We start from the raw sequence: 13,750 nt of genomic DNA, 5'->3' as shown, positions 1-13,750 counted from the left end.
CAGGAGGTACCCAAATCCCTTGCCAACGCCGGAAAGAGCCGCCCATGCCAGGGGCGGCAAGGCGGCCACGACCCGCCAACAGCTGCATAGTGCTGGCCGAGGTCCTGAATGACGGTGCTGCCGGAAGGGAGGAAGGACGGCTCGGAAGCCCCGTTGCCCACCGCTGCAGGGCGGACGCAGCAGCCCAGGCAGGACGACGCCAAGGGGCGCGGAGCATCGCCTCGCCACGGCCAATCTGCCGACTTCCCCCAGCTCACCACCTGCATTTTCCCCTTCCCTCTGGGAGCCGGTGCGCAGCATGGATCACCGCCCAGCTCGGCGGCCCTTTCTGCCAAGGTGCGGACGGCGTGTGTGCGTGTGTGGCGGGGCGGGGGGAGGACTTACCACAAGCCAGGAAAAGATGCCACAGCCCGGGCTCCCACCGCCACCGCCTCGATCACAGCCGGAGACAGCTGAGCAGCCTGCAGTGGGCCATGGCCAAGCCGAGGGTCGCGAGCCGGCTGGTGGGCAGCAGCACAGCGATCGCTCGGCAGCGGCCGCGGTGCTATCAAGATGAACCCTGCATCAAAAAAGCGTCCATTTTGCTACTGAGCATGTGCGCACCGCCCGGGCGGCGGCCAGGGAGCATGTGCAAGCGCTCCGCACATGTGCAGTGGTGGGGTGTGAAGCCGCTGCCCTGGCTGGAGCCTGCCCTCACTTTTAGGCGCCGCTCCGTTGGCTTTGATGTGCACGGGAGTGCGAAGGCGGCTAGAGAAACAGGGCGGGCTGGGCGAGCATCCTTTCGTCATCTCTCCACCCCCCCATACACACCCCGTTACCTTCATCCCGGAGCGTTAGAGCTGGGTGGCGTAATAGTATTATTAGCATAGGCCAGGCTTCCCCAACCCGGTGCCCTCCAGATGTTTTGGACTACAACGCCCAGCATTCCTGAGCATTGGCCACGCTGGCTGGGAATGATGGGAAATGAGGCCCAAAACATCTGAAGGTCACCACGTGAGGAAAGGATGGCATAAGGGCTCCACAGAGATAATTTAACCTCAAAAGCTAACAGTAGTGAGCAGGCAGTAATTGAGGCCCCCTTTGTGGATGTGAAGACCTCCAATAAGGTGTAGTGCAGCCTTCTTCATCCTAGGGCCTTCCAGATGCCTTGGACTGCAACTCCCATAATTCCTAGCCAGCATGGGCAATGTAGGATGCTGGAGGGCACCAGGCTGGGGAAGTTTGGGTTACGGCAGGGTTGAGCAGAAGGTTGATCTCCAGATGTTGCTGGACTTCAACGCGCAGAAACCCTTGCCTGCATGACAAGTGGTCAGAAATGCTGGGAACTGAAGTCTAAAACCTCTGCAGATTGACCTTCTGCCCACTCCTGGTTTACTGTCATCTTTGACATCCACTTGCTGCATTACATGAGCACATTCCGACAGGACGCAGCACCCAACCTGTGTGCCCATTGGAATGCCTCCCCTCTTCTGATTGGCAGTGTATTTTTTTAATGTTGTAAGATATGGGAACCAAATATGATCCTGTACAATGGTGTTGTTCTCCAAATACACACTGGACTGCCCCTTCCCCACCCACCTTTATGGCAAAAAAGAAAAAGAGATACTTCTGTAAAGCAGAGGTCCATGGTAATCCAAAGGTCCATACAGAGGTTCTGTAAAGCAGATGGTCTTTTGATCCTTTCTAACTTTATGATTCTGGGAAATCATAATAAAATGTTTTGAGGGGTAATTTTTTTTTTTTTTTTTTGCCCCAATGCAAGGTGAATTGGGGAAGAAGTAACTCCAAACAGTCACTTGGTGGTGGCTGAATCTTAGTCTGGTTCTTGTGAAAGCTCTTCCAGTTGCCAGTCAACGTTAAAAAATATAACAGGTTATATAAAGAAGCACCCGTGCAGGATGCTTCAGTCTCTTACACTTCAACCTTCTCCAGTCATGTAACATGGAATGTAGGATTCTCAGATCATAATCCTAATCTTTCACTTCACAAATTCTGTTAAACCCATTTTGCTTTGTGTGTTGATTTTGTTTTAAGATAAGACCTTTATTAATAACTGTTTCCATTAAATGAGCACAATATGATATAATAGGGTAACTTTTAATTATCTTGTGGTAATTAGGGGCAGCAGGATGGTAGTCCACAGCAACTGGAATGTGGTTTTCTTTCAAAGAGTTAGCCTTTGCTTCACAAAGAAAGGTATCCCTGAATATTACTGATGCTTGATTGAAGTTGTAGTTAATGATGTGACTAGGGTATCTGCATTGTTGGAGATGTTCTTTAAGTTTGTTACATCTTCTTAAGAAGTTGTCTTTGTTATTACAAATGCATTTTATCCTAAGAGCGAAACTATATATAATGTTTTTCTTTAGATGGTTTGGATGACGTAACTGGAAGTTAAGATTCAGGTGGGAATCTGTAGGTTTACAAAATAAGTCTGTGACAATTTGATGGTTTTCAATGGTTAGGGGACATCTAGGAAGGATAATTTGGAGTTTTCAGTTGTGGTGTTACTGGTAAATTTTATCGTTGGGTGGATAGTGTTGATAAACTTAGTAAAAATCTCCAAGCTATCCCTTCCATAGTCCCAGATGACAAAAATGTCAACTGTTTAACACCACCATATGCTAGGCATCTATCTATCTGTAAAAAACCTTATATTTCAGAAATGCCCTGTCTCCAGTGATTTCCTTCTAAGGGAACAGAACTTTGGGTAAGCAATGGAATACCTCAAACCTCTCACCACTTGAAAGTGGAGTGCGTGTGCATGACATAGGTAATGGGCATCACTCAGAAAAGGGCACTAGGAGAGTGGCACTGCACTTCCCCTGTGGCTTCTGTCTTGGGTTCAAGGGGCCCAGTCTATAACCAAAGCAAAATGCTGAGGCTCCTGAATTTCACATATTGATTTGTCATGTTTGGTAGACAGTCTCAAGTCTACATTTATCATTTGTCACAAACTGGATGTAAAATACTGCACAGTGTCTGCAAACACCCTTTCATTCCATTCCATTTGCCCTCCCCCTCTTGTTTCTAAAGAAAGTGGACATGTATTCTGCTTCAGAACTTAAGCATATGATGTCCAGAGATGCCAATTGCCACATGAAATGCATGATTTGGGCACATTTTTACTTTCAGCAGTAACCACACCACTCTCACTGACTCATGAAGAAATTATAGGGCTGCATATGTGGGCAAAAACCAGGCCAATGAAGTGGAAGCTAAAAGTTTCCACTTACTGACCATAATGTATGTCTACTCTCTTATTAGGCTCCTGATGTTTGTGACTGAGCTTTGTCCTGAAGTGCTTCTTGATTTAGACACAGTCAACATAACCATCAAGACTACCTGCAAGACATCAGCTGCCCAAGGTCAATTGAACAATACCTCTAAAAATCTCAGGACCCTCTTTCTTGGCATACTTTGTGGGTAGTAACATTATAGCTCAATATAACTGATGTCAATCCCAATCCAGTGGCTACTTCCAGTCAGTAATAGCATAATATTATACAAAAGGGATTCAACATTGGCTACCACATGGTTAACTCTGGCTCCTGGTAGGCAGCTTAGAGGTAATAGGTGAACGGAGGGTATGTCAGCTATGGCTGTAGGACTTGCTTGCTGTCGAATAGGGGGACTTTGTAGTGGTGGTGGGAACTAGATGCTGTCCTGCCATTCACCATCACATCCTCCAAGTAGCACTCCAGTAAAACTAGATGCTGACCAAGGTTATAAAACAAGCTCCAGGTCTCTATAAAAACACAGGCAAGAGGAATTGTAATATAAATGTTAAGTCAATGAATTGTTCCACCACTTACGGAGTATTTAATCAAAAGAGACAGAATCAAATACAGCTAGCTACCATTAAGTAATTCTCACTGTTGCACTCCTCTTCCTAATGGATATCATCTCAAGTGGCTTTATCCTGAAGGGCATCTGTGACGTATCAAACCTCCCCCACCTGTGATTATTATAACATCACCACTCCCCATAAATATTTTTACAATACCAAGTACTGATTCTAGCTCCAGAATTTCAGTACCTCTATAATCTCTCAACCTTCTCCCTGAGGTAATACCTTAGAGCAAGTGTGGGTGAAAGGAATATATCAACTAAGCAACCACTTTATTAGGACGCTGCCACCGCCACCCTCCTCGTGACGAGAGAACCTGCCGTGTGTGTGTGCGTGCATGTAGATCCATAGACCGTGGCTTACTTCTTTTCCAGATTCATCTAACCCTTTTACTGGTAACAAATAAAACTGAGAATGGTGTGGTTTGAAAGAACAAATTAAAAATGAAACTTTATTTACATGGTATAAGATGTTCCAATGCAGTTTGAGTTTTATGTGGTAAAATTCTTGTGTCAGGTTTTTATTAATGCCTTACCTACTCTACCCCTTCTAATAATAAGGCTTTAAAGTAATAAATATACCTCCCTCCACCTCCCAGGGTACTCTAACCACCCCCAAAGCTAGAGCTCAGTGCCCTAATCGTACCCCTCAGAGAGCAAATCCTATCTAACCCTCTAAAGAAAACCAAGTGCCTCTTATTCCCTCGCTCCCCCAACTGAAAAAGGAACAGCCAATCAGGAAATACCATTTAAAATATGAACATTCTAACTCCCCACTCCCCATACATCAATCAAGCAAATAAGCATTAAAGTAACAACAAAACAAAATTCCACTTCTTCACAGTATCTTAGGGCACAATTCTATGGTTCCTGTGAGGGCATTCCATGGGATATTGTGGACTTCCTTCTCCAGCCACAGAGAGTGAAAAGGGGTGGCCCGCCCACCACTGGCATGCTGCTCTGCCCATTGCTGGCTCTGGCCCCATCCACTAACAGATGTAGCTCCTAATAGATTATCTCCGAAGAAATGCAGCCTTTGAGGAGGGAAAAGAGCTTTTCCACTCCTGCCTTTGATGGTCAACCCTGTATGTGGAAGCACAGGGTGCAGTCTAAATACCAATATAGAGTGGTATTTATTTGTTTATTTATTTAAAATATTTCTTGGCCACCTTTCACAGCAGGAGCCCTCTCAAGGTGGTGTACTACAATAAAACTCACATAATAAAACATCATATGGTAATAAAAACAGTAAAAACAGCAACAGCAGTGAATATCCTAAAAAACAACCAACACCAACATTCCAGCACTGACTTCCCCCAGCGGTTTCATGTAGATGTTAAAAAGCGTGGGGGACGGGATGGAATGTTGCAGCACCCCACAGACTATTGGCCATGGGATGGAACAAAAGTCTCCCAGCACCGTCTTCTGAGGCCTCTCCTCCAGGACGGACCAGAACCACGTTAAAACCATGCGTCCCAAGTCCAACCCAGATAAATGTAGGGGTGTATGGATTCCCCACTGTCTGTTCCGGTGGGGAATCTGTGGGGGGGAGGTGATCCATTCCTCCCCCCCAGAATCCTCCAGAGCAATTCCACTCCGCTCAGATTCCGGGGGGGGGGGACTGGCTTGGGGGTGCTTACCTTCCCTTCTGCCAGCCAGAGCCGTTCTCCTCCTCCCTGTCCCTGCTGATTGCCATGTCTTAAAAAAAAAAAAAAAAGCGATCGAGAGGATGTGCGCATAGACTTATACACAAAATAGAGCGGTGAATCTTGCGTATGAGCCTATGGACACATAGAGCTATATGCAAGATTCATGACTCTATTTGCGTATAAGTCTATGGGCACATCCTCTCGATCGCCCTTTTTTTTTTTAAGACATGGCGATCGGCAGGGACAGGGAGGAGGCAAACGGCTCTGGCTGGCAAGAAGCAGCCAAGTGCCGGTCCACCTCCAGTCCTCCTGGAGCGGAGGTAAGTGGTCCCAATCTGCTGCGGATTCCTGAGGCCAGATTCCAAAGAATCCGGCCTCATTTGAATCCGCAGCGGATTTCTCTGACATCCCTAGATAAATGATCCAGAAGGATACTCTGTCGATGGTATTAAAAGCTGCTGAGAGGTCCAGAAGAACCAGCAGGGTTGCACTTCCCCTATTCACCCCCCAGCATAAGTCATCAACCAGGAAGGAAGACCAAGGTTCTTCCATCCCATAACCAGCTCTGAAACCTGATTGGAATGGGTCTAAGTAATCAGTATTATTCAACACTGCCCAGAGTTGTGAGGCTACCGTATGTTCCAGCACTGGTACTTAACCAAAGCCATAGGATCTAAATTTGGTTTCTTCAACAAAGGCCTCACCAATGCTTCTTTCAAAAAAACTGTGGGAACCTCACTATCCTTCAAGGATGTATTAAGCACCTCAGAGGTCCAGGTCCCCAGGCCAACTCTGGGCTATGTCACAAGCCAGGATGGAAAAGGATCTAAAGAGCAAGTAGTAGGCCTCAGTCCTCCAGTTTGTCCACATCTTCAGGATGCACAAGCTGAAAGTTATCCATAACATGACTAGATGGTGCAACTAGCCTCATCCATCTCAGATCCTGTCAAAACTAGGGATGTCAGAGAATTTCGCCATGGACTACAGTGAGGCCAGATTCTTTATAATCCAGCCCACCGGAGTCCGTGGTAGAACGGCCTCCCCCCACTGCCACCCCGCGGAATCCCCCTGGGACAGACCTACCTGGTGGCGGATGTGAAGCGGCGGTGGTGTAGGGGACACCATTTGTGTCCCTGCTTTAGCCGTGATAGGCTACGTAAATATTTACGTAGCCTATGACGGGCTAGCGTAGGGATGTAAATGGCATTCCCTACGCAGGACGCCATTTGCGTCGCAGCAGCCTGGCAGTGGGTGGAGCCCCCGCTGCGGATCGGCCTGGCCGGCAGCTCTGCAGACTGGCCGGGGAGCAGAGCTGGCCGGGCAGGATTCCGGGGGGGAGGAACAGATCGCCTCCCCCCCCATGGAAGATTCCGGGGGGAGGAACGGATCACCTCTCCTCACCTGTGGACCCCAGCAAGGCCAAGTAAGTGGGATTTCGTACACCCCTAGTCAAAACAATGGCATCCAAGTCAGCACAAATAAGAATGACTTTATCTGCAAACTGTCTAGCAAATTGCTCACGGCAGGCCTTTGAGAGTTCAAGTTGTGTTCTAGAGTGTACACGCAAGAGGTCTTTGACTACCCGAAAGAGCTCTGCTAGATGACTCTGAGCAGATGCAATGGTGGTAGAGAAGTGAGGCAGTAGAGACACAATCATCTCCAGAGTCTGTGCTTGTAGTAGTAGCAGCACTAAGGAAAGGAGACAGAATGGGATGTGCAGGAAGGAATAAGGGACATGTGGGTTGGTATGGGGAAGAAGCAATACATTCAGGGCAGGGGTGCTGAACCTCTTTCAGCCCGAGGACTGAATTCAATTTTAGACAATCTCTCAGGGGGCACATTCCAGTGGTGGGTGGGGCTGAAGGCAAAGGGGGTGGGGCCAAAGGCAAAGAGGCAGGGCCAAAATAAAAAATGCCAGCTTATTTTAGCTTATTAATTAATTAATTTGATACATATATATCCTACCTTTTTTCCTCCAAGGAACCATAGACGGTGTACATAATCACCCTCCTCTCCTTACTGCCAGTAACTAAGCTTTAAAAGAGGCATTTAAGGTGCAATCCTATGCATGTTTAGACAGAAGTAGACGTGACTGACACAACAGGCACAGGGTTTAATTACAAGAGTCTACTGGTAAATTTAAAGCTAGCATATCACAGCTAAAGGTATTTACACAATAGAGCTGACTGATACAAAAGGCATTAAAAGAAAATAACAGTTCCAAAATGCAAATTCCTTTACCCTACCTGTCCTTAGACTTTTCTAGGCTGCTTCTTCCTGCTTACTCTTCAGGCTCTGCACTTACTTGAGGTTCTGGCTATCTCTGCCCTTACTGGCTCTCTCACTCTCTTTCTATACCCTCCCTTCAAACCGAAAGTACTGCTTCAAACCTGAAGAAATGAAAATTAAGAGGAGAAATGAAACTGACACTTAACTGGAGAAATGAAACCACTCCTCTCAGGGTTACCCAACAGGGAGGGCCCAACAGAAAAATCCAGGCCTCTAAACCTGACCCTTTCCCCCTCTGTAGTCCTCAAACCTTCACAATATGTTTGCATAGGGTACATGTGAGCATGCATACATATTGTCAACTATGAACAGGTGGTCAGGACCATGTAAACTTTCATGAAGGTGTTGGACTAATATATTTTTTGTCTTCCTCTAGGTTCTGCAGTTCTTACCACATTTTTGTAGTACAACTTACTACCAGGTCAGTGAATCTATTAGGATTGAGTCCTAGGAGCAAATCTGATTCCTATTCAAACAAGACATACTCTCATCTTCAATTCAGTTGGGCAGGAAAGTCAGAACCTACCAGAAGTAAATTTACATTGCTTTCCTTTGTTGATGGGAAGGCATGGCAACAAAACCAGCTCAGTTTGGTTGTTTGCCAGTCATTATCTTGGCCTGTAACATTAGTTTGGGAATGAATGTCTCTACCAGTTGCTAAGCTGCAGGGGAGTATTCTGAGAAGAATTTTGCACACTGATTGAAAGGGAAAAATGCCTCTTTTTGAGGTGTTGAATCACAATGTAAGTACATACTTCTTTTTAATTTTGAAGAAAGGAACCACAGAGAAGTAATGAACTTGATCAGTCTGAGCAAGAGCATCCTAAAATATGTTCATAGGTTAAAAACAGTAAGATTATTGTTCGTTGTTTTGAAAACAATAGAAGCCCACCAAAGAATGAGTAAAAATTAAGGCTAACATTGCAGTTTTGTGCTCACTTAAATCCTATTGAAATCAGTGGGATTCACTTCTAACTAAATATTGCACAGGCTCCGTCTGCAAAGCAAAGACCTTTAGAATAACCCACAGGAGTCTGTATTTGCAAATGACAAGGAAGTATTTTCCCAGAAGTAAAAAAATAGTCACTAATTCGATTTATCACATTTGTTATAAGATAAACCTTAATATATCTCTGCTGGGATTTAGATACAGCTGTGCTCTTTTGGAAAGTAGCCTTCACAATGATAGGACGGAGAGGAGTTGGGCTACTAGCTGCCTCTCTGTGAGGTATGGGAGGGACTTGAGTTAAAGATCATAAATGAATGCACTGCAGTGTCCTCAGAGGAGGCTGAGAAGGGGAAAGATAAGAAACGGCTCAATAGATCCTGCATGACAGCCTTCCCCAACCTGGCACCCTCCAGGTGTTTTGGACTAGAACTCCCAGCATTCTTTACCAATGACTGTGCTGGCTGGGGCAGATGGAAGTTGAAAATCAAAACATCTGGAGGGCACTATGTTGGGGGAAACTGCTGAATGAGAATCCATACAGGGAAAGGGCCACAGCCCAGTGACAGAGCACATGCTTTGCAGGCAGAAGTTTCCTGACATTTTCAGGTAGGTCTGGGAGAGACCCCCGCCTGAAACCCTGGAGATCCATTGCCACTCAGCATAGGCAATATTGAGCTAGATGGACCAATGGTCTGACTCGATATAAGGCAACTTCCAGTGTTTCTGCTCCTCGTGAGGAGCTGTGCATCTGATCGAGCAGCAGGACAGGTGCATGGGGACAGTTGAAGGAATTACTCTGCTGCCACTGAGCAACAGCCCAGGGGGGAAACCACCCCTACCATTCCAACAAACTGCCTGTGGACTGGAGAAGAAGCCAGCAAGGTGAACTGTCATATCATTGCTGCCTCTTGAAATAGCTGACTGCTGCTGTTTTGACTATATGTTATTGTCTTATTGAACTTATATAAGCTGCTCTGGGAGCAGCATGGTTCATTTGACTGTCAGCTGAAGAATGGGCTAAACATGTTTTAAATCAGCCTACCCAACCTGGTGCCCTCCATGTGTTTCTGACCTCAACGCCTATCAGCCCCAGCCAGCACAGCCATTGGTCATGAATGCTGGGAGTTATAATCCAAAACATCTGGAAGGCACTGGGTTGAGGATGGATGCTTTAAATAAAAGAAATAAATCCAACATGAATTTAACAACATTGACACCACATGTTCACCTGGGCAAGTAAGGTGTTGCACTCATGTCCTGTTTGTGGGTTTCCCATGGGCAGCTGGTTGGCCACTGTGTGAACAGAATGCTGGACTTGATGGACCCTTGGTCTGATCCAACACGGCTCTTCTTATGTTCTTAAGCTTTCATTCTTATGAATGAAAGCTTAAGAACATAAGAATGAAAGCTTAAAATATTTCATAATATCTGTGTTCTCATGTTCCCTGAGTAGCAGGGGTGTTGCTAGACACAAAGATTTGGACCCCAGGTCCATAGGACTCAAACCTGCATAAAAACTGCATATGCTACTTTGTATCTACGTATATATGCAGATGTAGAAATAATTACAAGGATCGATTTACATTTCTCAGGACGCAAAGTCAGCCAATTAATTTCTCATCCAAATCATCTGAAAGAAAACACATTTTTCAGTTAATTTGCACTCATCCCCATGCAAGGGAAGATTTTTGAGGGGTGTTGCAGCATGTGGCATGGGGAGAGTTAACTGTTCCCTCCCAAGTGCAATCCCTTTTGAAAATGGCTCCCTTGCATGCCAATTCAGCTGAGAAAAAAGCTTTCTATTGGCATCAATGGACACCAAGGGTTCTGTGGAACAGGTACAGGGCCCTTTGAAATAGATTCGGGGTTGGGCCCCTATGAGCCCAGGCCTAGCAATGCCCCTACTGAGCAATGTGGATGTTCTAGGGGTGCAGTTTCCTTTCGAGGAAGAGATGGCTGGAGACATACAGTACTTCCATAATATTTGTGCTTATTTTAGCAGATCAAAGGTGTGAGTCAACACTCCAGCAGCAAATCCACTGCCTCACATCAGAGCCCCCAGCAGTGCTCCCAAGAAGGCCCATCCAAGAGATCAAACCTACCTCTCCACCCGCTTCTCCTTGAGTTGTTGACCCTAACTGAAGCTTGACTTTTGTTTTCTTTCACAGACACTCAAAAAGGCCTAGATTATACCATTCTTAACTGGGCTGAGAAAAGGTAAGCCTCCTTTCTCCTTCTGTCATCAGTTTCTCCCACTGAGAACATTACAAAGGATTCAGACACCATCTTCTAACACAGCCTTCTGCAATCTGGTGCTCTCCAGATGTTTTGGACTTCAACTTCCCTCAGCTCCAGCCAACATGGCCAATGGTCAGGGATGCTGGGTGCTGTAGTCCTAACATCTGGAGGGTGCCAGGTTGGGGAAGACTGTTTTAACAATTGGTGCACATTGAGGAACATCACCTGAATATCCTAGGCTATTAATATTTCTTTAGTTTATTTAAGAAAAAATATGCCACTTTTCTTTATAAAATAAAGTCGAAGTGGCTTGCAAATACAGTCCCTAACATCCATAAAACACAGTAAAAACAGTCCAAATTGCTGTAAATACAATAAAAGCTAGAGCAGCATAAAACAATTACAATTCAGCATAACAAGCTGGGAAGAAGACCTTTAACCCACATCAAAAGCTCAGCAAAATGACAAGGTCTTAGCAGCTAAACTGAAGCTTGCGAGACAGCCAACTGAACATCTCTAGGGAGGAAATTCCACAAACTGGATGCCACAGTAGAAAAGGGCCTGCCTCAATCCTAATCAATCCTGCTTCCATAAGCTGTGTTAATATTGAATGCAGTGTGAGGCAGGACTGAACGGGAAGAGGAAGCCCTTAAAGTATCCTGGGCCATGTTCCCACAACAACGGAAGGAGAAGCTAATGGAGGAGTGGTACTGGATTTTTTAAAAAAGGAACCAGCTTTTGCTGCACTTTGGTCCATGCAGGGCTCCACAAGCAGGTTCTCTGCACCAGTAAAAATAGCTTCACAGAACATACTTCCTGGTATATGTTCCTGGTATATGGTTGGGAGTTGGAGTGAATGTCATCTGACTGGCAGGAGCTGCTCAACCAATAAGAGAGACTTCCCCCTCCCCCTCTTTCTCCTTTCCCCTAAAAGTCCAGATGCACCTGCATTTCAGGAGCAAGCCCCATTGAGCACAATGGGAGTTACTTCCGGGAAGACACACATATGCTTGTGCAGGGAAAGCGAGGCGGGGGGAGAACACAAAGATGGGAAACCATTTTAACCCTCAGGATCTCTATAACAAAGGGGCAAAGTAGTTTCTTCCTAAGGCAATAAACCAAACAAAGGAGAATTGGAGCCTTGAGATCGCACTTTACCGTACTTAGGGAATTGGGCTTTAAACTGTGCCATGTCAATTGAGGGAGATCTCTGTAAGTTCTGATGTGGGCATTCAGCGGGCAAGCCTCATTGACCACAAGGAGAGCTACTTCTGAGTAGACACTAAGTGGTTTGTGCAGGGACAGGAAACACACAGGAAACACCCCTTGACTGGGGTCACGGTGAAAGGCACACCCCTGGGCAGGGCTAGCATACCCGAGATAAATGCAGGGCTTGGGGCACACAGCAACTATACCAAGGAGAACCCAACTTAAGGAAAAGAATTGGACTATAAGCAGTCTCAGGAAATCCAGTTTTTCCGCAATAAGCTCCGGGGTGGCTGCTAGATGGCTACAATATCATGTATCTCTAACAACCTCCACACACAGCCAGTTCAGAGTAAATCACCTGTGGAAACAGGCCCCTGTTTTAAATTTTATTTTATTTTTTTTATTTATTGCATTTATATCCTGCCCTTTTCCCTCTTGCAAGGAACCCAAGGCAGCTTACATTATCCTCCTCCTCCTCTCCATCTTATCTTCACAACAACAAACCTGTGAGATAGGTTGGGCTGAGAGTCTGTGTGACTGGCCCAAAGCCACCAAAGCTTCCATGGCTGAGTGGGGACTAGACCTCCCGACTCCCAGTCCAACACTCTCACCACTACATCATGCTGGCTCTGTTTCTTATCCCTGATTTAGGGCTTTGTAGGTAAGAACTAGCACTTTGAATTCTGCTCAGAAATGAACTGGAAGCTAATGCAGATGAACCAAAATTGGGATGATATGATTAGCAAAGAAGGCTCCAGAAATCAGTCTGACTGTCACATTTTGCACCAGCTGAAGTTTCCAAATACATTCCAGACACAGTGCTATGTATAGCGCATAACGTGTTACAGTAATCCATTTTAGATGAGACCAGGGCATGTCTGACGGCAGCCAGATCTGCTTTATTCAGGAAGGAGTATAGCTGGCACACCAGCTGAAGCTGTGCAAAAGCCCTCCAAGCCACCACTGCAGCATCCTAGAGTAAGGCTGACTGCAGAAACACAAACCCAGTGTGGAGCCATGATGGTCCATTGCCAGGGAGCTTTCAATCTACCCAGGTGTTGTTGTCTGGTTGGGGGCAGGGGGGGTGGGGAAGCACCACCTGCTTCAGGATCTTATCTTTCCTGGAATTTCATGACCCTTCCCATTACCCCTTTCAAGGATTGCCCACTCCACACTTTGAATGTCACTGCACGAAGGGCCATATTACTTTAGTGGAAAGGCTGCTATTTCCATGTGGCTGCTTCTCACCCTGCTTTGGCAATATAGGTACTATAGGGACTACACCAGAGGGGCATATTATATGGTTCCTTCGCACAATAACACCTCTGGCCCCCACAAGAGGACCAGCACTGGCAACTGAAGTAAATAGTGAATGTCTAAGCTCAGTTCTCAATAAGGAATCTGAGATGTACAGAGCCAAATACTGTAAGAGCAAAACCTGGATAATGAATTTTGCAGACACACAGATTATCTGCTTGTATTTTGTGCAGATGATTTAAACAGTTTTCATGGGAGTTCATTCTAGTTATTTTCCACAGATATAAGGAGATTTATTGAAGCAAAGGGG

General features: G+C 45.9%; 1 protein-coding gene across 2 annotated transcripts in view; it reads right to left on the bottom strand.

The window, feature by feature from the left end:
* The window catches only part of GLRB (glycine receptor beta), a 50,409-nt gene extending 49,802 nt beyond the window's left edge, over nucleotides 1-607 (bottom strand). Inside the window, exon 1 of one of the 2 annotated variants that reach the window (XM_084860279.1) lies at nucleotides 385-607. The gene's annotated coding sequence lies outside the window, so the exon portion shown is untranslated. The remainder of the gene's footprint in view (nucleotides 1-384) is intronic. The other variant, XM_084860280.1, reaches the window with a different exon arrangement.
* Nucleotides 608-13,750: the final 13,143 nt, after the last annotated feature.

Source organism: Heloderma suspectum, chromosome 5 (genome assembly GCF_057233095.1).
Source record: "Heloderma suspectum isolate Gila_16-S chromosome 5, 16-S_ref, whole genome shotgun sequence".
Taxonomy (NCBI): Eukaryota; Metazoa; Chordata; class Lepidosauria; order Squamata; family Helodermatidae; genus Heloderma; species Heloderma suspectum.
The sequence above is the reverse complement of the archived record's forward strand: the minus strand, read 5'-3'. Positions and strand labels throughout refer to the sequence as shown.